The following is a 23,725-nucleotide window of genomic DNA, read 5'->3' as shown; positions in this document are numbered from 1 at the left end:
CAACTTATACGCACATATTTTTTTTCATTGTTCGATTTACTCGGAGACAACTTCCGTGCCCATAGTCTATATTAAAAATAATGTGAGTCATTTTCGTGTGGGTTGTGAAAAAAAAGTTAATAGTTCGACCTACACGTAACAAACAAATCGGTAACGGAACTTTTGCCCAAAGTGATTTGGCACATGTCCGGATTCGATACCGAAGACGAATTTTTATTTTACTTATTTTGAAAGCGAATTCGATATTTATTTTATTGAATTATATACGCAAATAATTTTAAATCTTTGGCAGACTTTCAACTGTATCAAGTAACTGTTTTGAAAAATCTATTATAATGCCTTTCATTTTATAGTTTTTACGCATGTTTCGTATAATTATTACCAGTTTTGGCGTCGAGACAATGTTTTGCCAGGAAAATGGAATTTATTGTTATTTTCCGCGATTTAACGTATACGAGTTAGTTCTGTCGGGTGGCACCTTGTAAGCAAAGGAGGTAAAACAGTTGTATGGGGCAATAATTTTGGTATACGGAGCACCACTGGCAGAGCATTAGCATTCCCGGCGCGTCCGAAGTGGCCAGTGCCACTACTATGCACATCTTTTCCAGTAAATTGTTTTCAATGAAACCACTTCTTTCATTTATAAAATGTATCAAGCCACAATCAATACGACCGGCGAGAAATTCTACCGGTTTGAAGGTACTTAATGGTCGCGTCTGCAAGTAAATTATTGCCGCCAACTATTGTCTACTGCATGCCACGTATTGACGTATACTAATTTATAAGCCTGATGGAAATATTTGTGTAAATGCCTTTGCCCACACGGCATTGCTTCCCGACCACGACCGTTTTCTAAATACTTGCGTTACTAATCTAGTATCAATAAATAATAAGTTCTACTTTTTTCGAAATACCTACGGCAATATCAGCGAGCAATTCCATCAAGTAATAGCAACAACCAGACAAATTCTGTTAAAAATTACATCGCACTAAAATTTTCGAAGCATAATTAATTTTTTTTAATATACAGGGTGTCTCCGTGAGACGACCTATTAGAATTATTTCAGAGACTACTTCGATTTGTTCGTATGAAGTTGATTTTTTAGAATTCATGTTAACTTTATTCTGCTCATTGGTGGAAAATTGGGATATGTTTAATTAAAAACTGTAAATGTTTTGCTTAGAATCCCATTGCAACGTCTGTGAATAAATAATAATAAATAACTGGTGACAGTTTAGTTGTTTGTTTTGAAGTTTTGCTAAAAATTCCACAGCTATCCTCGCAAGAAATTACATGATTTTAGGTGATTACACAAAAAATAGTAGATAACTTAAAAACTAGAAGAGATAGGTATAGGGAACCCTGATACCGTTCGAAAGAGAATAAAATTGTGTATCAGAATATAGAAAAACATACAGGGTGTTCCATTTAAAAAAACCGACTTATGAAGGTTTGAAGTTAACTAAACTCGGCATTAAATTTCTAGCACCCTGTATGCAATTAAGCCACTTTGAAAGTATGGATGGGAAGCTTAGGGGTCTAGCTATCCCCCCTATAAATATTGTTGCTTTATCTTTCTTACTATAAAATACACATGGTTTGAAGCTAGTCACTGTTTCTCTCCATTTTTTTGAAAAAAATTAAATATCTCGAAAACGGTTAATTTTAGGAATAGGGAAACTTCATAAAAGTCCACCTAAAATAACACGTAGAATCCAAAATTGCAATAATATATAGGGTGTTCCATTTAAAATAAGCAAGTTGATGGCGACTTCCGGTATAACCGGAAGTGGTACGTGGACGCCATTATTTTAGTTGAGAAGGGCATGCCCGAAAACCCGGTATCCCAAATTTTCAAAATTCAAATCGAAGTAGTCTCTGAAATAATTCTAATGGGCCGTCACCGTGAGAAACCCTGTATATTTAGTTATTATCGAGAGGAATTCAAAAATTCACTCAAGGTTCCAATTCAAATCAAGAAATTTCACTCATAGCTATCAGAAGGCGGAAAGCGTTAAACGAGAATTTCACCGATGTTTTGAGAATTTCCCAAACTTTCCCTAGCAAGCCCCGATTGCCATCAACCACCTCGCGCTGCAGGTAGCTGAGACACCGCTGATAACGCACAAAGGCAAACACAAATTTTCAAAATTAGTTACAGGGCGTTTTTCGAGGAAACGACAGTCCCAAACTCAACGCGAATACCACTGTAGCACCCTTGCGGATCCAGCATAGTCCGCGGTCGAACGTCGACCCAAGTACCCCGAAGCTTACTATTTATTATTAATTGTCGAAGATTTCCAGTTTCTGAGCCTGTGACGAAGATCCCGAGGGATACAAAATCTTAAAGCCTCTCTCACGCTGTACCTGTGTCGGATTATATCTTGGATGTTCTTGGATTAAGATTTTATAATACCATAAATTTGATTTTAATCCTTCAAGCAAATAACGTTAAACAAGGTTGCCTGAAGCGTAGGCAATTCGTTCTCTAACCGCACGGAAAATTACGAAACGAAAACGAACTTCAAAATTTTAAATATATACAAGAACGTTTCGTAAAAAAATTTAAACTTGCGTAAATATTCGCTGCTTTCTGATTTAGGTAATGCCATATATAAAAAATTAATGGTTATGTTTATGTGACCAGATAAAAATCTAATGTTAAATAGTTCAAACGCAAATTGCGTGGCTTTCTCACCGCAAAATGCCTGGAAGCAACGGATAATTATAACATAAAAATATAGGAATCAGGCACCTTGAAATTTTAGATTATGAAAAAGTAGTTATTAATATTAATATTTACATAACATATTATTATTTATAAACATGTACGGAATCTTTGGCCGCTGTATACTTAAAAATTATATTCTATGTACCGGGCGTTTATAACAAGTGAAATTGAAAAATTGTTTCGTCCTGCTCATTCTATTTTTTCCTTTGAGGTACGGCCGGAGTGAAAAGGTTTGATTTTTAAATGTCAATGTAAGAAAAGATTCGTTATCGTCGAATCGAGTCGTGTTACTAAGTTTCACTTTTCGGTTTAGCCTTTTTTTTTATTCTGCAACATAATAGCCTTTTGTTTTCCGACTGTGTATTTTCTTTAATTAATTCGTCCGATAATAGTGAAAGTTAATATCGGTTTATCTAACGTCAAACCAGAATGAAGAGTGATTAAAAAAATTAAAATAAATTGTATGCCCGTATATGACTTCGTTGAGCTATTCATCTTGCGTTTTTTTTTCTACCATGCGGACCACGATGGTAATTCTAATGGTTTAATTATTATTTCTGTGATGTCATAGCATACGAATTGCCCGTAGCCTGGGGATACACATGTTACGATAGAAGAACTATGCCATGGGACGTTCTTACTGCAGTATACACGAGAATATAGCGTTCTCTATTGTTTTTAACATACTTAAGACTCTAATGAAAATAACTGTTAAACAAAAGGGTACAGAGTGGCGCTAGCGCGGTTCCACTTTTAAAGCAGTACTTTTTATGATAATAAATGTCTGGGTGATTCGCAACTTATCCAAAAAGATTTGGGAATTGAGTCAATATTGTAAAAAAAAATTTTGGTAAACTCCTTATAGTTTCCGAGAAAATAATTATTGAAGTTGTAGTATTTTCAACCTTTACATCGCTGGGCTACTATAGTGCCATTCGCGTTGCACTGTGCCCAATGCGCTCTCTCTCCACGTGGCTCCAGGCGATTTCGAATACAGAAATTTTAGTATTAATGTTTTTGTGATAGTGTTTACATTAGTTTTTCAAATGTCAAAAATGGCTTACGTGTATAGCAACTCGCAGATGACGGTCCTAAATGTGTTTACACGTCGGTGGGCAATTTTTACTAATTATTAATAACAATAGCGGCGAAAGCAGTTGAATTTGCTGATATAAACGAATAAAATTTAATTTTTAGCCTGTTTTCCCGTATGAAAAATCCATGTTTTTATCTAAATTCGCTCGTTGGCCGAACTTCACTTCAGTGACGTTATCTCCAGTATGTTATTTTCAGTTAGATTATCTGAACGATTAGATTATATGTTCAAATACAGAGTTTTGTATACGGACTGTATCGAGTCGTCGCAGGCGAGTGTTGCTGTTGGCATAAAACCACGCTCTGTAAATTTTCCTGAAAGGAAGCAGTGGTCGCGGAAGGATGATGACGGCAAAGAAAACCCGCGCATATTCTCTCTTAGTGGGCTGTGTTCGTCAAAAGCGATATTGATTGAAATATATATAAAAGGATTAAAATTGTGTCGTGCATCCACAGGCGCAGTCTCGGTTGATTACGAAATTACGAATTTAAAATAGATTTAGAATAGAAAAAAAAAATAGATTTAGATGTAGTTAAAAAAACTGATTTTTTTAACTAACTTTCCGAATATGAATTTTAAAAATTTTTGCCCATTACGAACCCTACGGGTAAAACGTGTACGCCTATGGCTGCACTGTATTTCGAGACATTTTGGTTACATGGAATGTACTTATATGGTGATAAAAGCAATGATAATACATTTTTAGCCATCGCTGAAGTTAATTTTCCCGCACGGTTGTTAAAAATAAAAAAACATTTGAAAATGACGAATGTTACGCCAGAAAAACCACGACCTAAGTTCTGCTGACGCAATGGTGTCCCCATACAGGTTCTCAGATGAACAAGATGATAAAAATCGAAACCTATCTTAAACTTATTAGGAATTCAGGAATTTCTTTTGTGTTGTTAAATCCTCTTTTCTAATACAAGTGGTTGAGAAAAAAGGAACATCTTAAATCATTTATTTGTGCTTTAGACCCGGGAGAAGTTGTAGAAGGGGACACAATGGATTTTAATTGTGGGATGTTTTAAATAATTTAAGTCATTTGTCATAAATCACTCACAAGTAACGAATGGTTAGTTTAATTATTATTTCTCTCAGAAACAGGCATACATTTTTTTATCAGTGTGTATCTTAAGCATATGCAGAATGTAGCTACATTCACTTTGAGACCTGTTACGCGATACAGTTTTTTAAAACAATACACGCAGCAGTTATAATCGTTTTGTCAGTTTGAATTAACATATTTGATTGATCTCTTGGTGTATTGATTGATTTTATTATTGTGCTAGACTATGTGCTAGACTTGAGCCAGAGAACGATCGGACGCGGTATGCCGCTTTTTTACTATTTGTTTTGTTACTGAATGTTGGTACTTGTCAAGCTCTACACGCCTGCTAGACTAGGTGATGATTTAACAAGTGAAAAACAATGTAAATCGATTTCATGACGCTTAAGTTCAATCGGTTCAGTGACTGAACGCAAACACAGTCACATATTTGCTTACAATCCCCAGAAAAATAAAGAAGAAGAAGATTAATTTTTACATTGGTGTTATTATACATACAATCAGAGAAAGTATTCGGAACTTTCATCGCTTTATGTTTACGATTTTGGTGGATTGTTATTAATTGGTTTTTAATTTTATATACTTTGTAAGAGTTCATAAATCAAACATTCGTCGAGTTTCGAACAGTTGTAAATCGATTATTATGTTTTCACATGTGTGCGCGTGTTATAAAAAACGCCGCTCTCTTTTATTTATTATTGGAGATCCGTTTTTTTTTTCTCCGTAACTTTTCTACTTTTACTTTTCCGAGAGCGTTTAAGCGATTGAAAATAAATAAAAAATCGATCAAGGTTAACCGAACATTTTGTATAATTCTTATCGCAAATTCTATGCCATTAAATAATGTTACAATAGCTAATAAAGCACGCGAGCTTGAAAAACATGGAAATTGCTCATTGCGCACGTACACGTAATAATTGAAAAAGATGTTAATGAGCATGTATCAAAATAATAGGCGTGTATTTTGTAATCTACGTGGGTAAAAGATAATACCCATACGTAACTTTCTAATGTATTACCGTTCTGCTCGGTCCGAAGGCATAATTTAGATAAAACAGAAATAATTTTAATATTTATCAACGCCGGTCACAGAGTGATTTGTTAATTTTGACTGTAGGAATTAAAATCGCCACTTGACAACTCAGAAATGCGGTGAATCATAGGACAAATTACCGGTATTTATCTTTCCCATTTTTCAATGTAGTAAAAGCAAATATAAAGCTTTATTCCCGCTCACGATGAAGACACGACACCAATGGACTCATATTTTTTTAAATCATATTCAGAAAGTAGTTACTTTTTTTTCCAACAATTTCATCATCAAAATAATTTTTAAAGATGAAGAGCGGGAAACTCACGTTGTGACGTCATGCCACTCGCTAGGGGCTAGCCCATTTACGATTATCTTTTCATTTAACAGGTGGAAAAATATCAATAAACATGGAGCAAACTTAAACTATACCACAAATAAATAACTTGAGTCAGTCGAGTGGTGTGACGTCACAAATGCTCTACTTTTTTGTTGAGAGGGCTTTATAGCAAATAGGCAACCAGCAATACATTTTTATAGATTTTACTACACAGTTTGTCTAAATACGAATTAATGCACAAATAACAGACTTTCCTCCAATCTAACGCCGATTTTCTATAAAATGGGCTTCGTCTGAAACTCAAATTACTTTTTGTTGTAAAGAAATTTGTAATTTGCCGCTTTTAATTACAAATTTCTTTACACCAAAAAGGAATTTGAGTTTCAAACGAAGCCCATTTTATAGAAAATCTACGTTAGATTGGAGAAAAGTATGTTATTTGTGCATTAATTCATATTTAAACAAACTGTGTAATGTAAAATCTATAAAAATGTATTGCTGGTTGCCTATTTGGTATAAAGCCCTCTTGATATTAAAGCTATCGGTCTGATTTTAACACTGAGGATATTGATTACAGGATTTTAAAAGGAACAATATATTTTATTACATACATCGTTCAAAGGGTCATTTTAGATGAAAAAACCGCCAAAATTTCGATATAGTTTATAGGAAAAATTTTGTAGAGAATTGAATTTTCCATCGAAAGGGCTTATTTAAAAAATAAAAAATATATATGCAAGAAATCGTTAATAAACAATTTTAAAAAAAGCAACAAATAAGATTTTTTGATTTTTTCTACTTTTTTGACTAATTTTTATTTTAGTTGAAGTAGGCAAAGAAAATTGCTGTACAATAAAACTAGATTAGATTCCCTTCAAAATAATGCGTTTTCAAAAGTTTTTGGACTAATAATGACTGAATTATAACTGGTCAAACTTAAATATTTTTTAGATTTTCGTCGTTTTTAACATAATAATGATTATAATTCTTATTATTTTTACAACAAATTGGTTCTTATTAAAAAATTATTCCAAGTTTTATTTGTTCATAATAAATAAAGATTTTCACAACTTGGTCAAAAAAGTAAAAAAAGTTTATTTTTTGCTTTTTCCTGTTAAATTTTTTAAACAAGCCATTTCTATGGAAAATTCAATTCTCTAAATAATTTTTCCTACGACCTATAGTGAAATTTTGCTTCGTTTTCGAGCTACAATTAAAAAACTGAAAGGGGTGCATTTTCACCCGTATCTCCAATTTCCACCCTATAATTTAATAGCACTCCGCTGTTTTTTCATCTAAAATGACCCCTTGAACGATTGATGCAATAAAATTTCTTGAACCTCATAGTTCCTTTTAACCCTTTTTTTGGATATAATCAATAGCCTAACTTCATCTTCATCATGTTCAGTTTTTTTGCTATAAACCTTATTAGAGTCGGAATATTCCCCAGGTGTCTTGATTCTGTATATTAATAGTTATTTTATTGAATAGAAAATTATTATTGCCGACCCAAGATATTTCCGTTAGACAGCTCCTTCGTATCGCCGTTTACGGCAAATAAAATAAATTATCACATCTGTGTCATTGTTCTCGTACTTCGTACTTGACCATTAACCAGTTCTAATGTTATCTAATGCGCTGTTAAATGAAATTCACAGTGGTATAGTTAATTAACAACGGTGGGAATGAAAACAAACAAAAAAAAGTGCAGTCGTGAAAGCAAGTGTACACTTATCCATTGTAAGGAGAGGACGAATTAATGTTAATTATTAATTAGGCTTATGAAAAATTATAATTGCGTGTAATTGTTTGTGTTGCTGCATTGCCGGAATTGTTTTATTTTGCTTGCGTATAAAATCGTAAAGGGAGAAGTCGTTGGCATTCGTTTGACTCGTCGGGTCGTAAAATATCCGAGTTGTTTGGTTTGCGCAAGATGTGGATTTTCATTTTCATGAGATACTTTTAATGAATGGGTGGAATATTTTTCTGAAACACCTGTGGAATGCATTAACGTTTGTCTTATAAATATTAAATTACCTGTAAAACACATGCCTGACATTGCGTTGGATCCCATAGAAACGCGTCGCATCTGCGCCTAGAATTTTAGTGATAAACTGGGCTTTAACAATATAGGACAAAGTTCTGACCCAATTACGAAAATGAGGTCGTTACTTTGCAGATTTATGTGCTACTTTCATGCTTGCACACCTGTTGCGAAACAACAATACATTGCCGTAACTCTAAATCGGTATTCATAGTTGGATATGTTAAAAAACATATGCCATAATTTTTTTTGCCTACGCTAACTAGATTTAAACTGGCATTTGCATAACCAATGCATGTTTACGAGCGCTCTAAATGTTCTTTTCATTTAAGCAACATAAATTTTCGCTTTGGATTTACTTTATTGTTTACGTTACGTTTATGGTAATATTCAAGTACCCTACACTCCTTCGTTTGTTTATATTTAAAAAGAACGAACCGCTATTGCGTAATGTGCAATGAAAGAAACAATTGGGTTATGCGATTTTGTTATTAAAGGTTCCATACGCGTTCGGGTGATTCCTAGCAACAAACCGAGCGTGTGTGGGGCCCTTTAGGAAAAATTTTTAGGTGCTAAATGAAATAATCTGTTACATTGCGACGTATTATATTTGCAAATTAATTTTGGATGTCGGCCAATGTTGCCGCCAAGGTTATGGGCTATGCGATTTTTATATATTCACTGCGGCTGACAATAAGTTTTATTCTAGGAAATTATTTTAATTTGCTTCGCGTGGTACCGATATTTTACATATGTATGTATGCCGTTTGTATTGAAGTATACGCAGTCGGACTAGCCGGGCCCGCCGACCAGAGATCGCGGGGGCGGACCGTCTAAAATTTGCGGGAAAAGTGTGCGGAGAAAAGCGTTCTCACATCGTGGAAAAATATGGAAAATTACAAAAAATTCTAGCAACTTTGCTTGCCAATATAAACGTTATCAGTAGGGCTGTCAGAACTGAGCCGCGGGTCATAGGCGTACGCATTATTTATTGAAAAGCGACAAATTAAATTGTCTACAATACACCACCATAAAGACCAACGCAACATCCCCACGATAACAAAGGCAACAGTATACTGACGTGACGTGAACGTGAAAAGCATTGGTACGCCATTGCATTGAGGCTCTCTCTCTGACAGCCCTATATTTTATATTTACAAATTTTATATAGAATTTAACCTAAGGAAGCGGACCTACAGGTGCATGTACTGTAAAATAACTAGGGGATTAGTCGTTAGTCGTGCCTCACACCGAAATTTCGAATATGTTCGAATATTACCAAATTTCCGTTCATGCGGTTTGCGTTAAATAAAATACAGTAAAGTATGTTATTTCTGATATATGTATTTCTCTTCACACTGTAAAAAAATTTCACTCAAATTTCACTTAATTTCACTCAATAATGTATCAATTTCTGTCCATACCCGATTGAGTGAAATAGCAATAGAGGTCGGAGTGAATCCACTGAGTGAAATTATTGAGAACATTTTCATTCAATATTGGGCATTTTGATCATTTTACTCATACTAATAGAGTGAAAATTTCACTTAATCGGGTGTGGACAGAAATTGATACATTATTGAGTAAAATTTAGTGAAATTTGAATGAAATTTTTTTACAGTGTATATTCTTGTTCGTGGAGACGGATTTTCGGGACATGTTCGCTTAATAAACGAGAAACAGTTTATAAAAATAGACCCGTTAATACTTCATGGCATTTTTGCATGTAGTAGACGTGATATCCTGTGAATTATGATACTGTTGGAGTAGGTGTGAAGCGCCTTTGTTGTGTGGACACCTTTTTGTCCTTCCGCACAAAGTTCTTGTTAAATGCGGACTATCATAAAAACAAATTTGCAAAAACGAAATGCAAGTAGGTTGTTGCACTATATTGTCATTTAAATTATCAAGCAATCCACTTAAAGTGGATATTTTAAAGTATAGTTTGAAGTAGATACTGAATCGGCACTAATTTAACGGGTAATATTGTATGTCTGATGATTATAAGTTTAATGACAGATCAATCGGATCAAATTATATTCCGAGGTCAATTGTTTAATGCTATAAATATTTCATTAGAATTATTGTTGTCAATTTTTTATTAGATGCTTTAAAATTACCTAATCGGCAATAAATTTTCGTCCAATATCTAAGTAATCGTTTAAAGGTGATTAAAGAAAAATTAAACAGTTTTTCGACACGAATGCGGTTTAATTTTACTACACTCAGTATAGGAACAATTATTCCTCGAGTAAAATATATTTCCTAATGGCGAAACTATTAAGTTTATCGGAGTATATAAAGTTGATGACCAGAAAAGTCCATTATGTAACAGGAAAAGAGTAAATAGAAGTCTATAATTTATCTTACGTAACAGTTTGCAGGATAAGGATGTAAATTGGAGCCATTAAAAATGTGCATTCCAGCTTGGATCAGGAACTCTATCTGTATTAGATGAAAATTCATTAAAAGCTTTCCTCGGCGAATGCGACTTTCTATGACTAAAAATAGTAATAAATAAATATTAATAGCGTCGATTACCTTACGTTTTAAAACCATTAAATCCTAACATAAGTCTTAATGTTCCGCCATGTAATACCCTTGCGAACATAAATGAAATATTTCTTCTTCGCAGAGGCAATTTATGATTTTCTCCAGTAATTGCCCCATCTATCAAATAATTGCAAGGACACCCACGGTAAAAGGGGGTTACGAGTACACTTTTAATTTCTTTGGTGGTCTACTTAGCGTCACCATGTTACAAACTAACCGTAGGGTCGTTCCCGAAAGTAAAATTCTTGATACGACATAAAATACACATTTTTTCGTTTCTAATATGTCACCGGAATGACACTAAAGTGATTTTGCTGGAAGCCTCCGAATTATGAAGTTCTCAACATGTTGACCCCTGCGCCGGGTAACGTGATTCCATGGGCGTATCATTTTAGAGGGTTCCGAAAATTGTTAGATATAGAACGACAATTTTGCATCTAGCAGGTAGGTGGGTACTTGTTGTATTTATACTAAAGCGTGTATTTTTAATTCTACCTTCGTTGTTCTGAATATGAATAAAAAAAGCGCTAAACGCCTTTAATCTCGTAGAAAATCCTTCTAAATATGTTGGAGACCGTATGTGCTTCAATTTCAATTTTATTCTTGCAACGTGTTTCGTTCTTTTACACTTTCACCACTTTTTAATGTACTGTAAACACTTGGCTGGTACTTTTGTTCAAGAATCGCACATTTCCACGACATCGCTCACCGACAATTTTTTATCAAAATGTGAAGCTACTATCTAGCTACGTCTATTGGACTTGTACGCTTATGACACGCACTGACGCGGCGGATTTCAAGAAGTCAAGTCTTGTAATTTGATTTTGGGTGTCAAATTAAATATTTTAAGTCGATCTTTTGAAAAACATTATTTAAAAATAGTCGCAACTGTCGAGAACCGAATTTAGTACAAAAATAAACCGCTCCTCATAAAAATATACGGAGTATTTGGACGGGGATAGGCGCCGAGACATTGACATTTCGGTTTGAATGACCCGACTAGCCAAATTTGCTTAAAATATAGAAATCTGTTTCGGTAAGGTCACTAGTGTTGGGCGCCTCCCACGACGCACGCCTCTACTTTATTTCAAGAACGAACTATTTTTCGTCTGCTTATCAGAGATTCATTACAGCCAATTTTAATAAATCATTCAAAAATATCCATCATTGTGCGTCACTCCAGAACCGTTCAAGTCGTAAATGCGATTCCATTCCAATGAAAATCAGTGGATATTTATTTATCGTCCGGGCTCTCATGCAAATAGACATTGCATTATACTGGTGGTTGACATATGTACGAACGCAAAAAAAAAAAAGGAAAAATGTAAACAGGCTTTTACTGACTGCATAAAACTGAACCCTCTTGCACAATTCATTATTATTTATTGATCATTCCTTTAAGTCGATACTACCATGAATCTTATTTTTTTATTATAATACCAACCTCGTAAACATAAAAATAAACTATCAAGGCTCACATTTTATATAAAACCTGGTTAAATTTACTATCAGTTTATTAAAAATTATATTTATGCGCCGATAAGGACGTGGGCTGAGGATAATTGGACTCAAGGGGGTTGGCACGATACAGGGTGTTCCAGATAATGTCGTGCACTTTGCGACGTAGTTTTCGAAAGTCAATTTAATTGAATTAAGGTGACTCAGAATCTTACTGCTACTTTAAACAATGTACTTTTAACTAGTAATCATAATTGGCTTTGATTATGCGGAATGCATTCTAAGAACATGAATAATGGCATACCTTTTAAGAATTGTTTGGGATAATCAGCGATTTTAATTGTCTTTATGCGTGCTTCAAACAAATTGGTAATCGATTTGTAGTTGCTTTCGTCAACGGCGCTTAAAAAGAACAATAATCAAAATTGTTAAAACTTATTGGGGACCTCTGGAATCGTCCGCTAATTTTTAAATGGTGGCCGTAAACAGCGCGTCCTTCGTTTTTGTGTCTTGTTTTTTGTAGTAACTAGACAAAGCAATTTTAGGAGGCCCAACAATACAGGAAGCCATAGAACCAGCCGAGCCATCGATGGAGTCAGCGGTTCCAAAAATGTTTCTTCGTATCATTGTGGCTACTAAAAACAGTATTCTATAAAAATATTTCTCGCACCTCGACTTATTTCCTCCTCCAATATTCCCTTCCACGTTCGTAGACAGCTTGTAATATAATTTTATAGTCCACAAAACAGGACAAACTAAATATATACGGCCGAAGACATATATACATTCGTTTAAGCCTAATAACTTTATCCAAACCAGACGCTGGTTTAAAAACACTTTATAACGCGTCTTCCTATCTATAATCCATCTCATTATAGTGGGTGGAGCGGAATCGTAAATAAATGATTTAAATTTAAAATCCCATTTCGTGGCACCGCTTTACGCCCGATGAAAAATATCCATTTACAATGCGGCTCGTCCGACGATCAGATCCATTTTACCTAAATAACCCTTATACCGGAGGAGGTGGATTATATACAGGTCGGTATAATCGGAATCTCGGGATCAGTACTTAATTTCAGCGAAGGAATTATTTTAGAAAATATATAGTCCAGTGGGCAGGGGTTCAGAGATACAGTTCGTGCAATATTCGTCGAGATAGAATTACAAGAAAAAAATTAGCCAATAAAGTTCTGGTATCGGAACTACTGTAACGATTTACAGGGGCAGCGGCGTACTTTGAAATTGTCCCCGTTATTTTCGAAATATTAAAATGCATGTAAATGTAAATATATGGAGAGTAGATTTTTTGGATTAAAATGTGTTTTTATGTGGTTCCAACTGATATCGTAACGACGATAATACAATTACGAACACGCTGGTACAAAATAATGAATAATTAATTAAACGCCATGCCGCCAATTTCTTTCTACCTCGGGTGTCGAATGCGGTTAATTCCAAGTCAGTGACGCAGGGGTCTTGTGGACGTAGTAAGTTTGGGTATTCTTTCGACTGGACTAATGTACTTTGCAACTTGGCGATAATTCGTATCATTACTGATATACCTGCATATATCAAAACAATAACATACAGCCAGTTAGAATGGAAATGTACAATTTAAAACGTAAAAAATCGTTTTACCGCCATCAGAGACAGACACATTTAAAAACGCCAGATGTTCGACAATAAACATTTGCAGCGAGGTGGCCGCCCGCCGGAATAAAAAACTTCATACGGCAAGTCGCCTTAAGTTCGGTTACGACAACAAATTTCGCTTTTGCCACACAATGGAGTAAAATAAGAAATCGATGTGTGTTTTAATAGACGGCCATATAAATTTACGGCTAACTCGTATGACAATAAATTACAATACTTGTCACATATTGAATCTTCAGTAGATTTTGCAAGATTAAGTACCGTTGTAGAGAATGAGGGAACCTTACTTGCGACATAAAAAGATTTTATCTCGGCAAAAATACGACAGCGCAAAAGAATTGCAAATTAACCACTTGCGCCCGAAAATATAATGCCAATCGCACGCGGATTCTGAAGAAGGTAGCTTTTTTCTACAACTACAACGCGTTTAGAAAAATTATATGTAATAAAATACTAATAGTATGTACACAAACCTTTTATTAGGTCTAACTCAAGCTCGCAAGCAAACACTTCAGGCCAAAGTTATGATCTAAGACACCTAGGGCTTTTAATTTTTATTATAAGTATATTTAAGCTGGAACTGTAAGTTTTTGAACATTGAACAAACAACTTTTATACGTGGGGCAATGCTAAAGGTACATGAACTTTCTGTTGATTATATGTCATCAGGGGAAAAATGTTTTACATCTAAACTAAGCTCTAGAGTCAGTCACAGAAGTTAGCGCTTACCTTGTGAGATGTAGAACAATTACACAATTTTTTAAGGGGGCCAAATATACGGGGTGATTCAAAATTCAGTACAAAGAATTTAGGGGCGTATTTTTGAGGTCAAAATAAGACTTTTTTCCTATAAACGTGGGTCCACAAATTAGTTTTCGATGTACAGGATGTTAAAGTTTTAGATTTTTTAGGAATAATTTCCAAACGAATTTGAATGTTGGCATGAAACTTGAGGGACGGGTGTTTGTTTTTTTAGGATGTTAAGTTTAAATACGACGTGCAAAACAACGTTATAATCATATTGTCCCAGGGTCAGGCAACAGCCGCTCGGCAATTCGCTCTTTTTGCATTAAATAGAGCTTGTTTTTACGGTAATTTAAAATAAAAAAGGAATAACCTACGCCGCTTCGTTCCTAACATAACTTTTTTTTATAACGTTAATTATTAATCAACTATTGGACGTATCGGACCAGGATTTTAAAAACAATTAAAGAGAGGGTTAAACTTTTATTTCCGCGTGCGCGTGTTTTCCAAAGCGCTACACCTTCTAACATTTTTCTGTGTCGCTTGATGGCTTTATAACATAATTTACAAGGGTTTAGGAAATTATGCGTAAGTCGTAAACCATAACAAGTGTATTATTGTATATTTCCCCAAGGATTATACAGTGATAAGGCCGGAATTTTTACGACCCCGAAACTGTTTTGTACGTCTTTGTCTGTCTTTGCGGAGGTAGACTTATAGGCCAAAGACTTGTACAGTCTCGAATACAATGTTTTATGTTATTTGCTGGGATGCAAAACTTATCTTGCTATTAACTTTATTGCGGTGTACCATTAGAGCTTTTCGAGGAATATTAGATAGTCAGCGTCGGGTCTTTGTCGAGTCTCTTGGTTTTAAACCGAAAAGCAATAGAATTATCTTGTCGCATCGCCTTATGACGTGGCAAACCATATTACGTACAAATTCCAAACGTTTTCAATTGTTGCGCCCGATTGACGGATTTCGATGGCACGCAGCTGGCCGATGTCATCAGTTTTACGCTTTGGGTGTAATAAATAAGGCATGCAATCAATAAAATTTAAAACGCCTTACGTACCACAACTTAATCCTAATACATATTTAATGATTGATATCGCCTTCTACCACAGCCAACCTGTTTTATTGCGTTGGGAGCCTCTAAATTCACAACAAATACATCGTAGCCTACCTATAATTACTATCGGTCTTTGTGGTAATAATAATTATCGAATTTATGTAATCGTTTGTACGTAGGTAAGTTTTAAAGGTTAATAAGAGTGTATTCTTGTTTATGGAATTGTGATTGCCAACTTCTATATTAACGTTGGCGAAATGAACTTTAAGTTACATCCATTTTCGATTGCAATATAGATATACTGGTTTTAACTACCTCTTCCCATGGCATGCTACATTGTTAGATACATATATCTCTACGAAAATTTTAAATCGGTTATAGTCCAGGAAAGTTGGACATAAAATGACGGAATGAGATTTTTTATAGAAAAGTGTAGATTTTGAGGTCAGAAAACATGTGCCACACACGCATTATTGCGTTTATTGACCAAAAACTGCCAATATCTCAATGAATATGCTTTTTTCGAAAAAAGTTTCACATAAAAGTTGTTCAAAATTTAATTTCCCACAAAAGTGCTGTTATGGAAAATTTCGATTTTCCCAATAGTTTTCCCGCAATTTTTTAAATACAGATTATGTGAAAATTTATGTTTTGGGGTCAAAATAACGGTCAATTCATTTTTAAATAACAAAACTATATACGATTTTCCAAGAATTTTCCGCAATTTTCTTTTCTCTAATTCACTTTTGTTATTTAAAAATGAATTGACTATTATCTTGGCTCCAAATATACGGGAAAACTACTTGGAAAATCGAAATTTTTCATAGGAGCTATTTTGTAGGAACTTTAATTTTGAACAAGTTCTATCTGAAACTTTTTTCGAAAAAATGCATATTCATTAAGATATTGGCAGTTTTTGGTCAAAAAACGCGAAAAGTCATATATACAGGGTGTTACAAATCCGCTTCTCGTTACAGGGATCTCGGAAACTATTAAGAGATCCCAAGTAGCTTAAAATGGGAGCAAAGTTGCATAATCAGGGGACCAACATTATGCCTCTAAAAAATCAAGGCTAACATGATTAGTTTTCAAAATATTTGAAAAAAAAACGAAATTTTGGAAGTTTTTTGGATAATTTTTTAAAAATATTTTAATTGCTCCGAGGGCATTCTAATTTTGGTAAAAAAAACTTTAGGGAATAATAAAACGGCACACCAAATTTCATTAAAATCGGCAAAATAGTTTTCGCAAAATAATTTGTTGAAAAGAATTTTGAAAAAAAAAAATTCGAATTTTCAACATGTTGCACAGCCTCAATCTTGAACCTCCGAATTCAGTCTCGGAGCGAAAGCCCACTCCCTCACTTTTCTAGTTTTGAGTCACTTTTCGCGCATGCGAGCGACAGCTTTACCGCTTATTTATCTACGTTGCCGATAACTTATGGATGTGAAAATTTTTTCCAGCTTAGAACTCGGAAAAACGAAGCCACTGGATCAAAGATTATTGCTAAATTGTTTATAAATTATTTAGAAATAAATTTTTTTGTTAAATACAGATAAAATTAAGAAAAAATAGTACTTTGAAATTATAATTTTTGAAAAAAACTAAATTGGAAATTGATAAATGTAATCTAATCGATTAAAAATAAAAAAAGAGTGTTAACTTTAAAAATTTACTGTGGCCGTCCTAATCAACCGATTTCAATTTTTTTAAAACCATTTGAAAGGTTGAGCGGTCTTTTCTATGTGAAAAAATTTTCAGTTATCTAGATGCTTTATTTGAAGCTATACAACATTTTGAAAATTCAAAAATTTTTTTCAAAAAATTATTTTGCGAAAATTATGGAGCCGATTTTAATGAAATTTGGTGTGTTGTTTTATTATACTCTAAAGTTTTTTTTTACCAAAATTAGAATGCCTTCGGAGCAAAAAATTATTCAAAAAACTTGATTATTTTGCCTTTTTTCCATCAATTATTGCTATTTTGCAACATCGGTAATAAATTTAAACATTTTTAACTTGCAGTACATGCAAAATTCAATTTTAAAACTTTTTTTCCTATTCAATATTCTTCCAAAATGTATAGGTTCCAAGATATAAGTAAAAAACTCAGAGAAAATAGGTATTTTTTAAATTTTTTAAACATTTTTGCAATTTTGAAAATGTTCCGGACCTCGCCCAAATCTAGAGATCTACACTTTTATTATGTGAGTTGTATTGAAGCTATTCCAGCAAAAATTAGCTTGCCCCCTCTTACATCCAAGAAGTGGAATATTCGACAGATACGCCCTGGTCTATATATGAGACATGTTTTCTGACCTCAATACCTACACTGCTCATTTTTACCTTATTATCCTGGACTATTAGCCGCGGTTGTTCAGAATCCAGTAATTTCATAAACAATTTAAGGACAAAAAGAGCTCTTTACTAAATTTTAGAATATTTAATTTTTTTTTTGGACATTTTTAATGGAGTTTTGTATTAATAATTTACGGACTAGGTATATGAACATAAATAAGAGATGATTTGCACAAGTTTCTTGCTCTACGTGCTGCACGTAATTTCTATAAAAAAAAACCCAAACTAATAGAAGATTTCGACAAGAGAACTACGTCCATATAGGGTAAACATTGGTTCTTCCTATTAAACATTTTAATTAAAATTAGGTACTGACCTTGCTTTTGACGGGTTCTCATAAGCCTTTTGCCTTTTTAGACCATGTACACGTCGTCCTGTTACATAAAGTTTTTTTTTTGCAATTATTAGCATAGCCGAAGATGGTAAAGGTTTATTTAAAAATGAAATTATACCAAATACGATCGTGCACAAAAAAAAACCTTTTATTTACTTTTTACCTAATCACATCCAGTTGTATTGTAATGGATTTGTGATTTGATTACTCATCACGAGACAGTTTCCCCGATCAGTTCCCGGAATGAATTGATAGACCAATATCATTGTTTATGTTGAAAGATACCTCTGTGCTTTTTTTTTAACCACTGACGATATCTCTTCGCGCAATGACTAACAACCGCGGTATAATAAAGTAGGACAGATTTGTAACAGCCAACTTATCACTCAAAAGTTTATTCACACCAAATGACAAAAAATCCTCGTGTTGAAATATGTCGTTCAAAATTAACTTGGTTTCGGAAAAAATACAAAAATTGGACGCTGTATTGTTCTCTGTAAGCATTTCACATCACTGGATTTCTGGAACGTAATAGTGATGTATCATCCCTTCCTCATACAAATTTTCAATTTTTAGGGATCAATATTTGGTGTGTACAGGGAGGGCCAGAAAAAACAATTTATTCTGTCATTTTGACATTCAAATATTCTTAATCAAATAAAATATTTAATTAACCAAAGCATCGATAAAATTGTCTTGTGTGAGTCACATTATAAATAAATTAATTAAATATCACGTTTGTACATTAAAATAAACTTTTTTCTCTTTTAAATTAATTACAATTATTATTTTTGAACAGTCATTGTGGTTTGTAACGTTTCTATCTAGAAATTTCAATTAATAATACATAAGCAATTAAGTAGAAATTAATTTTTTTTTTTACATTTATCTATTATTTTATTTGTGTCAAATAAGTGTTAAATATAATAGTTTCGATTAAGTGAAAGTGCAGATTTTCTCCTTTTTTTTTGTATATAAAAATTTACTGTAGCCGTCCTAATCAACCGATTTCAATTTTTCAAAAACCATTTGAAAGGTTGAGCGGTCTTTTCTATGTGTGTTTTCAAGTATGTAGATGCTTTATTTGAGGCCGTACAACATTTTGAAAATTCGAATTTTTTTTTTAATTTTTTCAAAAAATTATTTTGCGGAAACTATCTAACCGATTTTAATGAAATTTGGTGTGTTGTTTTATTATACTTTAAAGTTTCTTTTATTTAAAATAAAAAAAAAAAAACCAAAAAAAACTCAATAATTTGCCCTTTTTCATCAATTATTGCCATTTTGCAACATCGGTAATAAATTTAAATATTTTTATCATACAGTATATTGTGCAAAATTCAATTCTAAAACTTCTTTCCACTTCAGTATTCTTCCAAAATGCATATGTTCCAAGATGTAAGTAAAAGATAGGTATTTTTTTAAATTTTTAAAAGATTTTTGCAATTTTGAAAATGTTCCGGACCTCGCCCAGATCTAGGCATCTACGCTTTTATTATCTGAGTTGTACTGAATGTATTCCAGCAAAAATTAGCTTGCCCCTCTTCCATCCAAAAAGTGGGATAATTCGACAGATCCGCCCTGGTCTATTAGAAATATTTCACCTTGGAACTAAGCGTTTGTTTGTGTCACACTGTAATTGTTGCAAAGGAAACGATTTTGGGTCGCTTTGTAATTTACCAATATCTCAAAGTGGGAAAAACTCATGGTGGAATTTAAGATATTTTGAAAAGATTATTCATCTGTCACAAAGCACCAGCACCATCGTTCTATCATAATGACGCGTAAACACGCAAGGAATAAAAAACTAATAAGCGAACACCACAACAGTTTTGTAATTTGTTTATTGCGGATGACACATTTAAAATTTTCACAAGTAGTGGAAATCAATTTAAGTGTGCACAGATGGCGGATATAAGGTTCCGGTATTATACTACGTGTTTCCTTGGGTTATACTGTGGGTACTCGCTGTGTTTACAAATTTTACAATCGCTACTAGTGCCTATGCGGTTGTATAATTTTATGACCCTGAATTCCTAGAGTGGCATTTAAGGCCATTAAATATATTTCGTTAGGGATGTGTCGTGCATAAGTACCTGGTTGAGGCTGATGCCGCAAGGTCTTCTATTTTTTACTCGGGTTTTATAAATAACTTCCTTGGGGTATCTAAGGACAAAGTCGTTAAGGTGCCGAATCTGTACGTGCTATACATATGCATGTAATAAGTAGTTAATAGTAGACTGATCAGAATTTAACGGGAAATTTTGATTTTTTTAATAACCTATAGGCTTCTCTTCTTTTATTATTATTTTTTCTTCGGTGTCATCAATTTTAATGCCTCGTCTACGATGAACAATGACAAACCGTTTCGTCCAAATTCGAGATAATGCGACTGCTGATTGGTTGAATAAAATCTCGTTTAAAAATTACACCAGTCGCCAGTCTGTGAAACAGAATGTTGTATTTTAATGTAACCCTTATTTCATTGTTTTAATTTTACCGAAATTCAATAGACTTATTTAGTAGTGACGTCACATACGCCAAATAATAGGCAACCCCCTAGTGCACACCGGTTTTGTGCACAATTTTTAAAAGTTCATCATTCTTCCTTCCTCTCTTTTTTTTTTTAATTTAATGTTATTCTCCCTTTCTAGGGATTTAGTTTCCTATTTCTTATAAATTGTGTAATATTTTCATATGTCTGTTTTGAACCATTATTATTGTTTATTATTATTAAAAATGTCGTTTGTTTTTAGAATAAGTAATTGTCACAAGCGGTATATTTTTATATCCAGCAGCTGTAAGACTTTTATGACGCATATATTTTCGTACTGACAAAAGTGTATGTAAACACTAGATTACAATCTAAATATTAATAAAATTAGCATTAAACAACTTAGGGTCGCCCTGTTGCGATAAATAGAATATACAGGGAGTTACAAGTTTGACTGCCTTAATTTTAACAGACGGTAGGATACATTAAAATAAACAAAAAAAACCGTATATGACATGGGTCCTAAACTCGACCATTTCCGAGGAAAGAATTATCAAAATCTCCAACTTACAAAAGTTCGATTAATTAAGGAATATTGCATGCATAGAATATCATAAAATACAATGTTTGTCACTTTTTGAACTTCTTTGTGCTTAATTCTAAAAAATAATTAGCGTTGTAATAAATTTAAAATTCGATGAAATTCATATCGAGCAATATGACAACGGCGTAATTCGGTTGGTATCTGGAATTGGACCGTGTCCGAGTGTTTTTTGCGTACCACTATTTCCTTTTCTTGAGGTGTTTTCCAGCGAGTGCGTTGTCTTGAAATTTACTATATGTTTCACAATAATAATGGTTTACATTTTTTCCGTAGGACAAGTCTGCCGCGTGCGCACGCGTATGCACCAGCTGTGTAGCGTTAGGTTAAGCGCTGTTGTCACGTTGTGATGAGACTCCCCAATATTAATACTCGCTGTAATATACAACTTTTTTGTTAATTTATGATTACTCTATCTCGTGCTGAAGTAATGGCAGTCAAACTTCTGACACCCTGTACAGTTTTCAGTTGTAGCAGTAATTCGTTTAAGTCTGTTGTGATTATCTTTTTTCTATGGCGGGTACCAAGAAAGAAGACTTATAATTAAATTTGAAATGACTACCGGCAGTAGCTAAATCAGTAAACAAGGTGGAGAGTGAAAGCAGTAGAGGCAGTGGCTAAAATAACATACAATTAGTAAAAGAGTGTGGATATTTCCTATCTTAATTATCTTCAGTAGGTTCCTACGTGACACCGGCATACACAACGTTACAACTGTACACACGCAGATACGTTCATTCATATCTGGCGTGCGTTTCCCACGTAATAATTGCAAAATCTACGATCCACGTATAAAACAGGCGCATCTACATAGCCGCGGATGTGTGGTTGATAATTTCTAGGTTAGGTTAGGAATAAAATACATGCCAAATTTGTGGCTGCCATTAGCAAGTATAATTTACATAAGAAATTACTATGAACTCATCATAATAACAAATATGAATATGTAAATTTTCTATGTATCGTAACAATCTTTCGCATATGGTATAAATTTGGGCTTGGGATTAATGCTATCCTACTTATTCAGCGGCGGTACGTCCGGTTTTAATCCTTAAAAAAAGGAGCAACTTTAAAGTCAATAAAATCATACAATTTCGCTGGAGTTGCCATTGCTTTACGTAGTTTACTTCCGATATTCCTTAAAGGTTAAAGGTTTTCGGACCCCTTCATTTTTGGCAAAAGAAAGAAGATAACTAATCGATTCCACTCCAAACAGGACCTCCCCTCTCCTTCCTAGTCAGGATCAAGGTCAATTAGAGGCCAGATTGAGAAAAAGTGCATTATCTCGGAGTTTAGGTTTTTTGGGTCGCTGAGTCCGAATAGGATGTCAGTTTGTCTGTATCAGGTTATTTGAAGGTCATCTCAAGGTCATCTCAAGGTTAAGTTGAGAATAGCCAAGCAATTAAGTCTAACCGCCTGTTATACACGTATTTGGAGTTGGTGAGTTCAAATCTGAGGTAAGTTTGTCTGTGTCAGATCATTTGAAGGACATTTTAAGGTCATTTGAAAGTTAATTTATGGAATAAACCTTGGAATAAGTTACCGTTCTTATAGTCGCTAATTTCAGACCCCTTTGTTTTCGACCGAAGCTAAAATTGTCGATACCTACTAAAAAATAATAAAATAATAAAAATGACCTGTACAAATGTTGTAGGATTTCGCATGGGTTCCACATCAGTGATCTCTTGACCTAAAACCTGGCCGATCCTCCATATCTTCGGTTCACATTAAGCAAATCGACACAAATCAAGTAGTGGAGGACTAAATCGTCATATAATTGGACCTTGGATTCAAACTCAGAGACTTCAAAAACGATAATCGATCTATCGGTTTTTTTTCTTGGTCTGGGCTTTAAATGACCTTGAAATAACCCTCAAATGACATGATGCAGACAAACTGACCTCGGATTCGAACTAAGCTATTCCAAAAACCTATCTAGCAGGCGGTTAGACTTAATTGCTTGTTTTTTTTTCAATTTGATCTTGAAATGACCTTGAGACGACCTTTAAATGACCTGATACAGATAAACTAACCTCGGATTTTAACCCAGCGACCCCAAAATCCTGTATAACAGGTGGGTGGACTTGATTGCTCGGGTTTTTCTCAATTTGATCATCAAATGACCTTGAAACAACCTTAAAATGG

The 23,725-nt window shown here is 33.9% G+C and overlaps 1 protein-coding gene across 3 annotated transcripts in view; it reads right to left on the bottom strand.

The window, feature by feature from the left end:
- Positions 1–23,725, bottom strand: part of LOC108917006 (rho GTPase-activating protein 7) — a 75,916-nt gene that overhangs the window by 19,314 nt on the left and 32,877 nt on the right. The gene's annotated exons all lie outside the window — the stretch shown is intronic.

This window comes from Anoplophora glabripennis, unplaced genomic scaffold (genome assembly GCF_000390285.2).
Source record: "Anoplophora glabripennis isolate ALB-LARVAE unplaced genomic scaffold, Agla_2.0 scaffold2, whole genome shotgun sequence".
NCBI classification, from domain to species: Eukaryota; Metazoa; Arthropoda; class Insecta; order Coleoptera; family Cerambycidae; genus Anoplophora; species Anoplophora glabripennis.
The sequence above is the reverse complement of the archived record's forward strand: the minus strand, read 5'-3'. Positions and strand labels throughout refer to the sequence as shown.